The 12,793-nt window shown below is 40.8% G+C and overlaps 1 protein-coding gene across 1 annotated transcript in view; it reads right to left on the bottom strand.

Moving 5' to 3' along the window:
- Positions 1 to 12,793, bottom strand: part of Atp1b3 (ATPase Na+/K+ transporting subunit beta 3) — a 30,542-nt gene that overhangs the window by 16,406 nt on the left and 1,343 nt on the right. The gene's annotated exons all lie outside the window — the stretch shown is intronic.

Here is a 12,793-nt window from a genome sequence, read left to right as displayed (position 1 = left end):
AATGAGTTACTTCTAGCGCTTATTTGCCAAAACACAAACCTAGCACTTAAAAACTAAAGCTAACCTCTCTTATAAACATCATCTAAGACTACTCAACAAGAGTCCTGATACTTTCTCAATGTAACCACCTCTTCATCTCTGGAGGGAAAAAAAATGGCAGAAAATAAAAACAAAGTTGTAACTTGCCCCAGGACTTGTAGTTAAGTCTGCAAATGGGCTGAACTCAACAACGAGGTGGTTCTACCTAGAACATCCAAAGATCTACATCATGTGGAGCCTTTGCAGTGTGCTGTCTGCTTGGCCTATGTACCACAGCAGCAAACAATAAACAACCATTCTATCACATGACTGGTAAACACTTGCTGACTTCAAATCCTTCAAGAGACTTTAGTCATTATCCGTGGGCAGAAACTAACAGTGTTGAATACGATGGTGCATACCTGTAATCCCAGCACCCAAGGAACTGAGGCAGGACTGCAAGTGGACAGTAGCCTAGAACTCACAGCAAAATACCCCTCCAAAACACAAAGCATCACCAGGTGGCAGTGGCATATGCCTTTAGTTCTAGCACTCAAGAGGCAGAGGCAGGAGGATCTCTGTGAGTTTGAAGCCAGTCTGGTCTACAAAGCAAGCTCCAGGACAGCCAGAAATCCTGTCTCATAAAACCAAAAAAAAGAAAAAAAAACAACCAACAAACAAAACAAAAACCCACAAAATAGCAACAACAACCAAAAGAAACTAACATGAACTTAAAAATTCTGAAGAAGCCGGGTGGCGGTGCACACCCCTTTAATCCCAGCACTTGGGAGGCAGAGGCAGGTGGATCTCTGTGCGTTTGAGGCCAGCCTGGTCTACACGAGCTGGTTCTAGGACAGGCTTCAAAGCCACAGAGAAACCCTGTCTCAAGAAAAAAAATCTAAAGAAATGGGGCTGGAGAAATAGCTCAGCAGTTAAGAGCATGTTGCTTTTGTAAAGGAACTAGGTTCAAGTCACCACACCTACACTGATGGTTCACATCTATCCTTAACTTCAGTTCTAGGAAGTACAATGCCCTCTTTTGCCCTTAAAGGGCATCAGGCAAGCTTGTGGTGCACTTGCATGCATGTAGACAAAACACACATTAAAAAAAAAGTCTGAAGAAATATCACGATATCACAGACAGACATGGTAAGTCACACCTGTGATGTCAGCACAATGGAGGCTGGAACAGGAAGTTGTCAAAGAATCTCCATTTCAGCCAGCCTGGACTACAAAGTGAGTTCTAGGACAACTAAGGTTACACAGCAGGACCCTGCCAGAAAGAAAGAAAAGGGAGGGCTGAAGTTTATTACTGAACAGCATTCTCTGCAAAAGCCACTCCCACTGTCCAGCAGCCCCAGTGCTACCTTCTGATTCTACTCCGGGATCACTACATCAGCATGTATGTACAACCAGAAATCCCTTCTTCAGTGGGCACTACTTCACTACCAGCCCAGACTTCTATTTCTGTTCTTAAGACGACCAATTTTCAAAATGGTTTTCTTCATTTCTGACGAGGAGACAGAGCTAGGACAGCGCTCCAGCTGGAGCCAGTGCACCAGCGGCTGGAAACGTGGGTCTTGCTAGTTGGACCTGGCTCTAATCTAGTGTCCCACTTTCACTCCCACTCTCAGCACCAAAGAGAAGCTAACAGTAGTACCAACCTAAGTATTCATTTCACAGAGGAAAACTCACAAGTCAAGGTTTGTTCTCACATTCCCATTTCCTATTGCGTGCATGTGTGAAGGCTCATATACGGCAGGCAGGATAACTCACAGGTTCCAACTCAGGAGACATTAGCTGCTGAGAGTTGATAAGATAGAAAAAAACTCCAGCAACAAACTAGAAACGTGTGGAATGGAACTGCAGTGGGGTTTACAGCAAACATAAGGGTCAAGTCTAACCTAATCAACTGCACCTACTCTAAAAGAAAACCTTACTTGAGGTCTGGTTCATGTGTTATCTATACAATTAAGAAGCAAGAAATCTGGCCAAGGTTTACCCCGTCTCACAAACAGGTCCCATCCCATTCTGTCTCTTTGATTCAGCTCTAACTGTAAAATGTAGTCCCGCTACCAGGTGAATACAGGCCTTAGATGCTCCACCAGAAAGCTGGGTCCCAGCTGGGTCTTGGAAATATTTTGCTCCTTATCCTCAGCTTCCATCCCTCACTAGAAAACCCAACAGAACTCAGGAGAGTTGTACGGTTTCTCTCAGGTGCTGTGGTCAGGGCAAGCCTCCAGCACATCTGCTCATACCTCGGAGCCACTAAGATACAGCTTAGTTTGTACTGAGTCTCATCTTTTAGTGACACTAAACTGAATCCATTTACAACCCCCTTCTCTTCCTTTCCTGACAGTCAACTGAGTTCAACATCCCTAAACCACTGGGATGTGGGTCAGCCCTCATTCTGAAGCCAGGGATCTAACTTAATGTCTTCATCAGCATAACAAAGATGACAGAAAATCCCAGGGTTCTAAAGATCCCGTCAGAAATGGGATAAAGACAAGTTCTTCAACATAGACCACAAGCTTCATCAAAACTGGACACACACTACCAGCCCAGAGGGCTGGGCAAGAGTATGCAGGCCAGCCTGGGCTACAGTGAGACACTGGCTCAAAAAAGACCAAACGGAAACAAAAGCAGCCCCGAGTACACACCCTCAGCATTTTGAGCCTTATGATTTGGTTCACTACTTTGCAAATTTTCTAGTTACCCACAGGAATCTGACATGAAAGACAGCTCAGAAGATTCTGGGACCAGAAACTTTTCCTTGAGAAATAACCATTCTGTTTATAGTCTTAATTATTTTAAGGCAGAGGCAGGTATGCTTTTCAAAAAAAAAAAAAGAGTAATTATATTAGGTCACACAAAATTTAAAATGTTTAGTACATCTGGATTTTTAATTGTTCTGACAGTTTCATACATGTACACTTTGTATCCTACCCACCTCCTCCCCCATGTCCTCTCTTTCACGTAATGTATTGTAGCGCGGTCTGCTGCAATGCTGACCAGTCTGGAAGGTCTTGTGCAAGCTATTACAATTTAAACAAAAAATAAATGAAATAAGAAAAAAAAGAAAAACCTAAAAACAAAAGTAGAATGTTACTAGAATATGGTTTGCCACTGACATTCAAATGTACTATACAGTTTAACTGTTTCTAGTATGTCCAGATTTATACACTCTATTACAATACATTTAAAAATATTTCAGCAAGATCTCCTACCACCCCCCTCATACTCATCCTCATTCTTTGTCTTCTACCTCACCAGGCTCAAGCAAGCACAATTTTCTAAAAATGTCTCATAAAGAGAATGATTTCTTTCAAGGACACCCGTATCTAAACATGTCTGAGCATTTCAGCCCTCTCTGTGGCTATTAGTCCACTGTACTAATATCATATACATCTCACTGACCCTTGAGCTACATTACAAACTACACTAGAATATTCCCACAAGATGTGCTGGATATCAGTTTCATTTCTCTTGGGTATGTATCTATGTTAAATGCTGGGTCAAATGTACTTCTATGCTTAGTGAGGTCCTCGCACTCACTGCTGCAGGTCAGACCAAGGAGCCTGTGGTGCTGATAAGTACTCTACAGCTAAGATATACCTTCAGTTCTGTTTAGCACTTTGATTTATTGATCTGTGCTGGGGACAGATGTCAGGCCTGTGCATACTTGATTACATGAAACCCTGACTCAAATTAAAAGAGACGTAGCATTAGAGGTAGGAACCTCCATGACTTTGTGTGGGTTCAAATTTTGTACTCCTGTTGTGTATACACACACACACACACACACACACAAAGCCCCACAATCATGAAGACTTTAATGTATCTTTGCCAAATGTCCAGAAACAAAGAGATAACAAGGACAGAAAGTATTTTTCAAAAACAATCAAGTTGCCTAAGATACAGAGCTTTGGGGTCATCAAAAAACACACTCTTCAAATCTAAGAGCATCTGTTCATAAACTAGCCATGAATTAAATGAAAACCAAGTGGGCTAGAGGTGTAGCTCAGGGATAAAACTCCTATTCAACAGGTGTGAGGCTCTCAGTTCAATTCCTGGCATCTCTTGTACCCACAGAAAACTATTTTTTAAAATTTTTACTAAAAAACAAAGCAGGCATGCTAGCACATGTCTGTAATCTCAGGCCTTAAACTGAGGCAAGAGGATCAGGGGTTCAAGATCATCCGTGGTTACATAGTTTGAGGCCAGCCAAAGCTACGTATGATCCTGTTTTAAAAAATTAAAATAAACCAGGCATGGTGGCGTACGCCTTTAAATCCCAGTACTCAGGAAGCATAGGCAGGTGAATCTCTGGGAGTTCGAGGCCAGCCTGGTCTACAGAATGAGTTCTGTGACAGTGAGGGCTACACAGAGAAATCCTGTCTCAAAAAAAATCACGTGCCAACTCCACACACATACATATTAAAAATGATTTAATAAAGAGTTAAAAATGTATTGACTAAAAAAAAAAAGACGAAAAGCTGTCAAGTTTTTAGTTAGTTGAAGAGTAAACTGGGCTGGGGACATAGCTTAGATTTTAAAGCACTGGTCTAGCACCATGAAGTTCAGGCTTCAATTCCTAGCACAGCCAGGGTGCCAGGGGCTGTAATCCAGCACTCTATGAAGGCAGGAGGATGAGGAGTTCAATTATCCCAGACTATTTTTAGCCTGGGCTATAAAATCTTGCTTATACTTGGGGTGGGGTGATGTACAACAAACAAACAATATTTGTTGTTGTTGTTTTAGTTTTTTGAGACAGGGTTTCTCTGTAGCTTTGGAACCTGTCCTGGAACTAGCTCTGTAGACCAGGCTGGATTCAAACTCACAGAGATCTTCCTGCCGCCTCTGCCTCCCAAGTGCTGGGATTAAAGGTGTGCACCATCACCGCCTGGCTGACCCCCCCCCATTCTTTTTTTTCTAAGACTTACTTATTAATTATGTATACAGGGTTCTTCCTACATGTTTGCCTTCAGGCCAGAAGAGGGCACCAGATTTCATTATTGATGGTTGTGAGCCACCATGTGGTTGCTGGGAATTGAACTCAGGACCTCTGGAAGAGCAGTCAGTGCTCTTAACCTCTGAGCCGTCTCTCCAGCTCTCCCCCCTCCCCCCGCAAATCATCCTTAAGACTTAATTAGGTAGAAAGACAGATATAAAACCTGGGCTACCCCCAGAAAGAGAAACTGGGGAGAAAGCACAGCACCCACATGGCAGCTCCAATTCCTTCATCTGACCTCTTTAGGCACCAGGCACGCGCGAACACAAATGCAGACAAAACACATACATTATAATAATAAACAAACAGGATGGGATAAACTGGGCATGGTGGCTGTGGTTGGCTCATGCCATCACTTGGTGGGAAGAAACAGACAAACTAAGTCTGGGGCCAACTTGCTCTGCATACCCAGTTCCAGATCAGCCAGGGCTTAATAGTGAGACCCTGTCTCAAAAAAAAAAACAAAAAACCAGTGGAATATAGTTCTGTAGTACAGCAATTACCTAGCATGAGCAAAACTAAGTTCAATTTCCAATAACAAACACAACACACAGTAAACTAAAAAATAGAATTCAAATATTTAAAAAGAAAAGCATAAACAGCTACAAAGATGTACAGTAAGAACAACTCAGGCCTATGAACAAGAAACTAAGTGGGGGTTGGCAAGATGGCTCAAAGCCCTACAACCTGAGCTCAAGCGTCAGAACCTATGGTAGAAAGACAGAACCACCTCAACAAAGGTCTTCTAACCTGTACATGCAGAACACAAATAGTAAATAAAACTTAGAAAAAGCAATCTATAAATCTCCACACTACAGAATTTTATGCAGTTATTCAGAAGAATTAAACAAATCTACATATTCTGGTATTGAAACACAGGCAAGTCATAGTAAATAGAAAAAAAATCCCAAACTCTACCTCTTCATATAAAAGTAGAAAAGAAAAGGAAGGGTTGATGGAAAAACTGAAGTTTTTTAAAAAAATTTATATTTCTTATGCACACTACATGTCTGTGTGAGGGTGTTAGATCTTGGAGTCATAGGCAGTTATGAGCTGCCGAGTGATCTTCTGGAGGAGCAGTCAGTGCTCTTAGCTGCTGAGCCAGCTCTCCAGCCCTGAAAACTGAAATTTCTTTAGGGAACAGACTGGTGACGACATTTCAATCAGTATTATTTACAAATGTACAGGCAAGCTGAATGAAATTTAACAGTGAACACCCAGAATCCCAGTCTCCAGTTAACATTTACCTTACTGTGTCTAGTTTCTGAATGCAGTTCAAACAGCAGATGTCAATGCCCTTCAGCCCCCAAACAACTCACCATCCTAATAGCTAAAGTTGACTGAAAGTTTACAGATCATTTCATTTGACAAAATTCGTTCACCTCTACGACCCCAACTCCTCAAACCATCCCAGCAGATCTCTATTCCCACTGCTCTAGACTCAGCCTAAGTTCTGCACATTTTCACAGCATGCAAATAGAATCATCTAGTATGTACTTTCTTCAGTGAAGCTTTCCCAATGAAATTATGAGGGCTTTTGTTTGTTTTTAAAATACACAGTCTTATGAGTAGCTCTGGCTGTCCTAGAAATCCCTATGTGTACCAGGCTAGCCTTAAACTGCCAAATGCTGGAATCAAAGGCATGTGCCACCACACTCAGCATCATCCATATCTTGTATGGCCTTAATACATTTCTTAGTTGAGTTGTACTCCACCGTGCAGGCATACCAGTTTGTTTGCCTATTCTCCTACTGACGGACACCTGGGCTGTTTCCAGTTTAGAGCTATTATGAACACAACTACTATGCACATTCTTGTTACAAGTGTTTTTGTGGATATGTTTTCATTTCTCTTGGGTAAACACATAGGAGAACTGCTGGGTTGGGATGTAAGTGTATATTTGCTTTTATAAAAAGCTGCCAGACTTCTTCTACCCAAAATAGATACATCAAGTATCACATGTTTAAAAGCACTAACACAGATAATAGTGATTGCCCAGAGAAACTGATGGTAACAAGGGACGTACTGAGTATGGATATCTATTTGTAAAATTGCAAACAAGTGTGTTGTTACATGAGAGTAGGAACCCAAGAGTCAGACCAGTTCAAATTATTTTTTTCTTCCATGCCCTCTTTTGGGAATAGAGGGCTGAGACAGTCTCACACAGCTCAGGCTGGCCTTGAACGTCTGGTTCTCCTGCTGGCGTCCCAATTTCTAGGGTTACAGGTGTGCACTCCTGAGCCTGGCCCACTTCAATATTTCTTGAGTCAGTCTACAATGACCACTTTTATGTCTAGAGTCAACAGACGCAACTCATTTTTGTAAATCAAATACTGAGAAGGCAGACACACAATTGTCATCCACTTGGAGTAACGGTAAAGCCACAATAGGCACCATGTAGCCAGCAAAGCCTACACACTCATTTGGTCCTTCAGTGTTTGCTGCTTCCTGGCTGAAAGCATCCAGACAGGTTCATACAGTGATGTCTGAAATTCCGTGCCCTTTCCCCTTTATCAAGGTCCAGAGGCTCTTCAAAGAGAAATCTAAGCTTAGATACAGATGTGGTACTGCAACTTAGGTCTGGATTCTGTTCCAGTATGATCTTCTCAGTGGACTCCTGAGAGAAATCAAGTATTATACATACACTATGTCTTGAATGTTCACCCTTATTATGATGATAGAAACTTCAATATCAGTGAGAAATTTAGTGGAACACAGTAATCTGGCTGACTGAATTATGCCTTCTTGTACAATGAACTGCATCAAACTTTCAGTATAGATCTAAGTGACTAACTGAATGCTCTCTCAATATCACTTCCAGGACTAAATGAATCACAAGCTGAACTTTGCTCATCCCAAAAAACACACTAGATGCTACAGGGACATAAATGCAGTGTAAATTCCGCATTATGGAACACTCACACATCAGGTCCATAGTATTAGAAACAAGAGGTATTATTTTCATTTAGAGTACATCAGAAGGCTTGAGGCAGTTTTGACATGCAAAAGAAGTCACACAAATAGGGAGAACTAATATGCAGAGAATGAACAGTATGGGGAAAGGAATAAGCTGGCCATTCCGGACCAAGGAGGCCTTGAGAGCAGTGCATACAACCACAAAGAGGTAAGTGTGAGACCACATGAAGACCACAGCGAGGCAGCTTGCTTATGACAATATAAAAAGCCTATGACTAGAAAGACATGCACACCGTGGATCCCTATACAAAGATACCATGGCTGCTGGGATACACCTCACAAGGCAACACACAAAGTCTGCTACATAGGTGATTTAAAAAAAAAAAAGCTGGCAGTCATTTATGCCGGTAATCTAGCACTTTGGAAGCTAAGGTGGCAGGACTTCCTCAAATTCAAGTCTTCACAGTAAAACTGTCTTTAAAAAGGAGGGCGAGGGAACAAGGTGACTTAGTGAGTAAAAGTATCTGCTTCCAAGCCTGATGACCTGAGTTTGATCCCTGGGACCCACAATGGTAGGAGAGTCAGCTCTAACAGGTTGTCTTGAGACTTCTCCATGCGCACTGTTGAAATATGCACATGCACAGACACACTAAAATGAAACACAGTTACTTAATATATTAACTAAGCATTAAGAAGATAAAGTCATTCTCCTTAAACACAGAATGACAAAATCAGCTATTTATATGTTAGGTATTATAGGCTTTAAACTTTTATTTACATATAGGAAAACAGACTATTAGAATGCCATCAGCAATTACATGAAATGGTTAGAGACCAGCAGTATTTCTATTTTAAAAATCATCACAATGCAAATATCAGAAAGCAATAAATTTATCTTTCAAAAGTAAATGTTTTGGGAGCTGGAGAGATGTCTAAGAAGTTAAAAGCACTGGCTGCTCTTCCAGAGAACCTGGGTTTGAATCCCAGCAATCTCATGGCAGCTCACAACCATCTATAATTTCAGTTCCAGGAATTCGACACCCTCCCCGACCTGCAGGGGTGCCAAGCACACACAGGGTGCACAGATATGCATGCAGGCAAAACACTCATACATAAAAATAAAATCTAAAAAAAATTTAAAAACAGTAAACATTAAAATAAGTAACATTTTTCTTTTGCATAATCACTGTTTAAATAACTAGTACTTAATCAAATGCAATGATAAACCATTGCAAAATTATTACTGTAGGAAGGCCTTTGTTTTGTTTTTCTAAGACAAAGTCTTACTATGGTGCCCTGGCTGTCCTTAAACTCAATATGTACACTAGGCTGGCCTGCAACTTATAGCAATCCTCCCGCCTCTGTAATTCCATCTCCAATTTCCAAATAATGGAATTACAGATGTGAGCTGCCATGTTAGCCTATAAAACGGTTTTAAAAATAAAATAAAACCCACCTATTAGTACAGTTTAATTCTGATAAAAAATTCAGAAATCAACTTTGGGGAGGGGGAAAAAGCAAACTATTTGGGAGTGAGGTTCTTTAATAACATTAAAACACATATGGTCAACTGGGCAGTGGGGGCGCACACCTTTAATCCCAGCACTCGGGAGACAGAGGCAGGAGGATCTATGTGAGTTTGAGGCCAGCCTGGTCTACAGAGCGAGTCACAGGACAGGCTCCAAAGCTACAACAAGAATACTTGTCTCAGAAAAAAACAAAAGAAAACATCAACAACAAAAATAAAACAAATAAACAAAAGCAGATCCGGTCACTATTACAATGACTCCTGTAACCTGCTTCCTTCATCCACCACAGGTCTACTTTCTGGACAGTTTAGGACTGATGTCTTACTCCTGTTGGGTGACACTTCAGTACATGCCCTGATCGGGTGCTGCCCCTCCCGCACTAGCCTGCATTTATAACCTGCACACAAGGTAAGGTAAGTCTTTTTTAAGTGCCTGTATGTATAGTTTCACAAAGGTCCTACTTACTGAAGACCATCACCTCATAAAGCTACACAGCACCTGAATGATAGCCACACTGCCTTCTCTACAGCTAGACAACTAACTAGTCTCTTGAGCAGAGCATGTGCTAAGGCGGGACCCAGAATGGAAGCAAGTGGTTGCCAAAATGGCACTTCACAAATCTATTATGAATGAAAAGGGCATCTGAACATGATGACATCGGCTAGTTATGAACCAGAATTTATGTGGTTATGCTTAGTAATCAGAATTTTGAGTTGTAAGTCAATATTAATTTACAGCATTTATCAATAGACAACCTAGATAACAATGCCCCAAGTTTATCTTTATAATGATACCATGCCAGGTATAATTTACAAAATAGAACCTCTAATCTGGACTCTGCCCTCTAACTAACTCACCAAGTGATTTTTCTCACCTACGTCTTGAGTACAATTCCTGCTGAAAACACATTTCTTACATTACAGTATTTGATGCCTAATGTAAAATAATTTTTTTACATAGTGTATCATACATACAAAATATAGAAACAATAAGAAACAACTCTTCCTTGGATATATTTTTGTTATTACATTCCATAATTGAATGTTAATTGTAAATCAGCTGTGGTAACAAATGCCTATAATCTCAGCACTCAGGAAGTGGAGGTGGGAGAGCCTGAATTGAAGTCAGCAGGATTCAAAACAACCAAATAAATTTAACTGCAACTCATGGCACACTGCCTACCTTAATACTAGATGACAGCCAAGTCTCAGCACATTAGCTCTAATGGTACTTAATTCACAAGATCAGCCACCAGGCACCAACATTTTTGTTCTGTTTCGTCACTGTTCAGCTTGAGAGAGTAACTCTAGGTGTACCTCAATCCCCACACTTGAGAGAGTAACTCTAGGTATACCTCAATCCCCACACTTGAGAGAGTGACTGTAGGTGTACCTCAATCCCCACACGGCTACTCAAAAGCTTCAGACAGCTGTTTTCAATACAGTAATGTGATGCAATAAGCAAAATTTTCATTTTCTAAAATGCTTACAGTAAAATTACAGGCAGGGTTTCTGTGTTAACAACCCTGGCTGTCACTTTGTAGACCCGACTGGCCTTGAACTCACAGAGATCCTCCTGCCTCCTGAGAGCTGGGATTAAAGGCATTCACTACCACAACCAGTGCAAAAAAAAAAAATTCTTAAATATTTTTAAAGTATCTAATGTACTTATAGGCTACATCTCAGATCAAGATGGAACATACTGCAGACCTAAGAAAAATAAAACCAGAAAACTGTGGACATCTTTATAAAGTCTCAGGAAGCCTTTATACAAAACAGACAGCAACTTTACAAAGGATAAAAATGTTTTTTTTAACTACTCCCTGCATTAAATTTATGGAGGTGTGGAGACACAACTAGAAATATAAGACGTTTTTGTTTTGTTTTGTTTTTTTAGAAATGTAAAAGCAATCACAAGGTAAGAATAGCCTCAGTGTTGAGGGTAAAACACCATTACATCCTTGGTGGGAATATACTCTGACAACTGCCAGGAACGCACCATGACAACATGCTTTCAAACTCTAAAGGTTTTTATGAGCAGCCTAGAAATCCCACAAACTGATCCCAAAGAAATAAATTTGGAAAACTGTACATACACAAGGGGAGGAGGATGAAGCAAGAACCAGTACATATGGGGGAAAGACTATTTACACAGTGGGATATGAGTCAAGTAAATAAATTAATAAAACTGGTGACAGAGATCCTTTTAACATGGCAAGGTGTTTACAAATACTTAGAATCTGAGTCTACGGTTATTATCTCTTTTGGCTTTTAAAAAAATGAAACATCACATAAATTGTAGAAAGACGTACCAGAATGTTAATGGTGGATCAGGCAGCTGGATCATACAGGGCTTTGATGATTTTAAGTAAAAAGCACCCCTCTTGGCAGAGAGCCCCAAAGGCACATACATGAGTCTGGGTGTAGCAGCCCTTCTCCACAGCACACCCAAGAGTCTAGGGTCCATGGCCTTGAAGGCTGAGAGTGGATTTCAGCCTCCTCCCACCCACATTTCCTTAAAAGAATGCCCTTGTGCTGGAATCTTCAACCACCCCTGCAGCTCTGCACTGGCTCACAATTCCCTCAATAAACTCGAAATCTACTATTTGACCATAAGGGTAATAAATGCTGATTCCGTAAAGAGGTCTTGCCTAATTCTTCCAAAGCTAATCCCAACTTTATTTTTAATGTTCCACTACAACCCTTATACCTTGCCCAATTCTAGATACTTTGTATGTTATCTATTTAAGTGCATATTATCAAGGACATCTATATGCTAAAATAAAGATTAAAACAGCACTGTCTGAGCTACCCTGATGTTCACTCATGTAAGTGACTTGAGACAAGAGAACTACCAAAAGTAAGTCTGAGATCAGTCTGGGCTACAGTGAGAGCCTGCAGAAACCCTAGCGAGGTAAAGATACTCAGTGCTGGAAATGAGAAAGGCAGACAGAAAGGCAAAAGGTAATCTACAAGATAAATCGCTCTCCACCACCCCAGATCGCTTCAGTTGGAAGTACACGCCAGAAACAAGCAATAATCATCATTCTCTCTTTAACTCTGGGTGGAAGGCTGATTTCCTTAGCACGTAGTGAGCTCCCAAGAAAAGATAGCAATTTAAATAAAAATTGTACATAATTACTGGGCAGTTAGGCAAGGCATCTGTAAGATAATACAACCACTGGACTGGGATTAAAGGAGACTGGGCTCTTTTCTTGGCCCCGTAGAATATGTAATTTTACATAGGCAAAATCACAACCTCTGGGTCTCATTTTCCTCATTTCTGAAGTGGAGGCTGGAAATTTAAAAAAACAAAAAAC

The sequence above is a fragment of the Microtus pennsylvanicus genome, chromosome 3 (genome assembly GCF_037038515.1).
Source record: "Microtus pennsylvanicus isolate mMicPen1 chromosome 3, mMicPen1.hap1, whole genome shotgun sequence".
Lineage (NCBI taxonomy): Eukaryota > Metazoa > Chordata > Mammalia > Rodentia > Cricetidae > Microtus > Microtus pennsylvanicus.
This window is presented reverse-complemented; position numbering and strand designations above follow the sequence as displayed.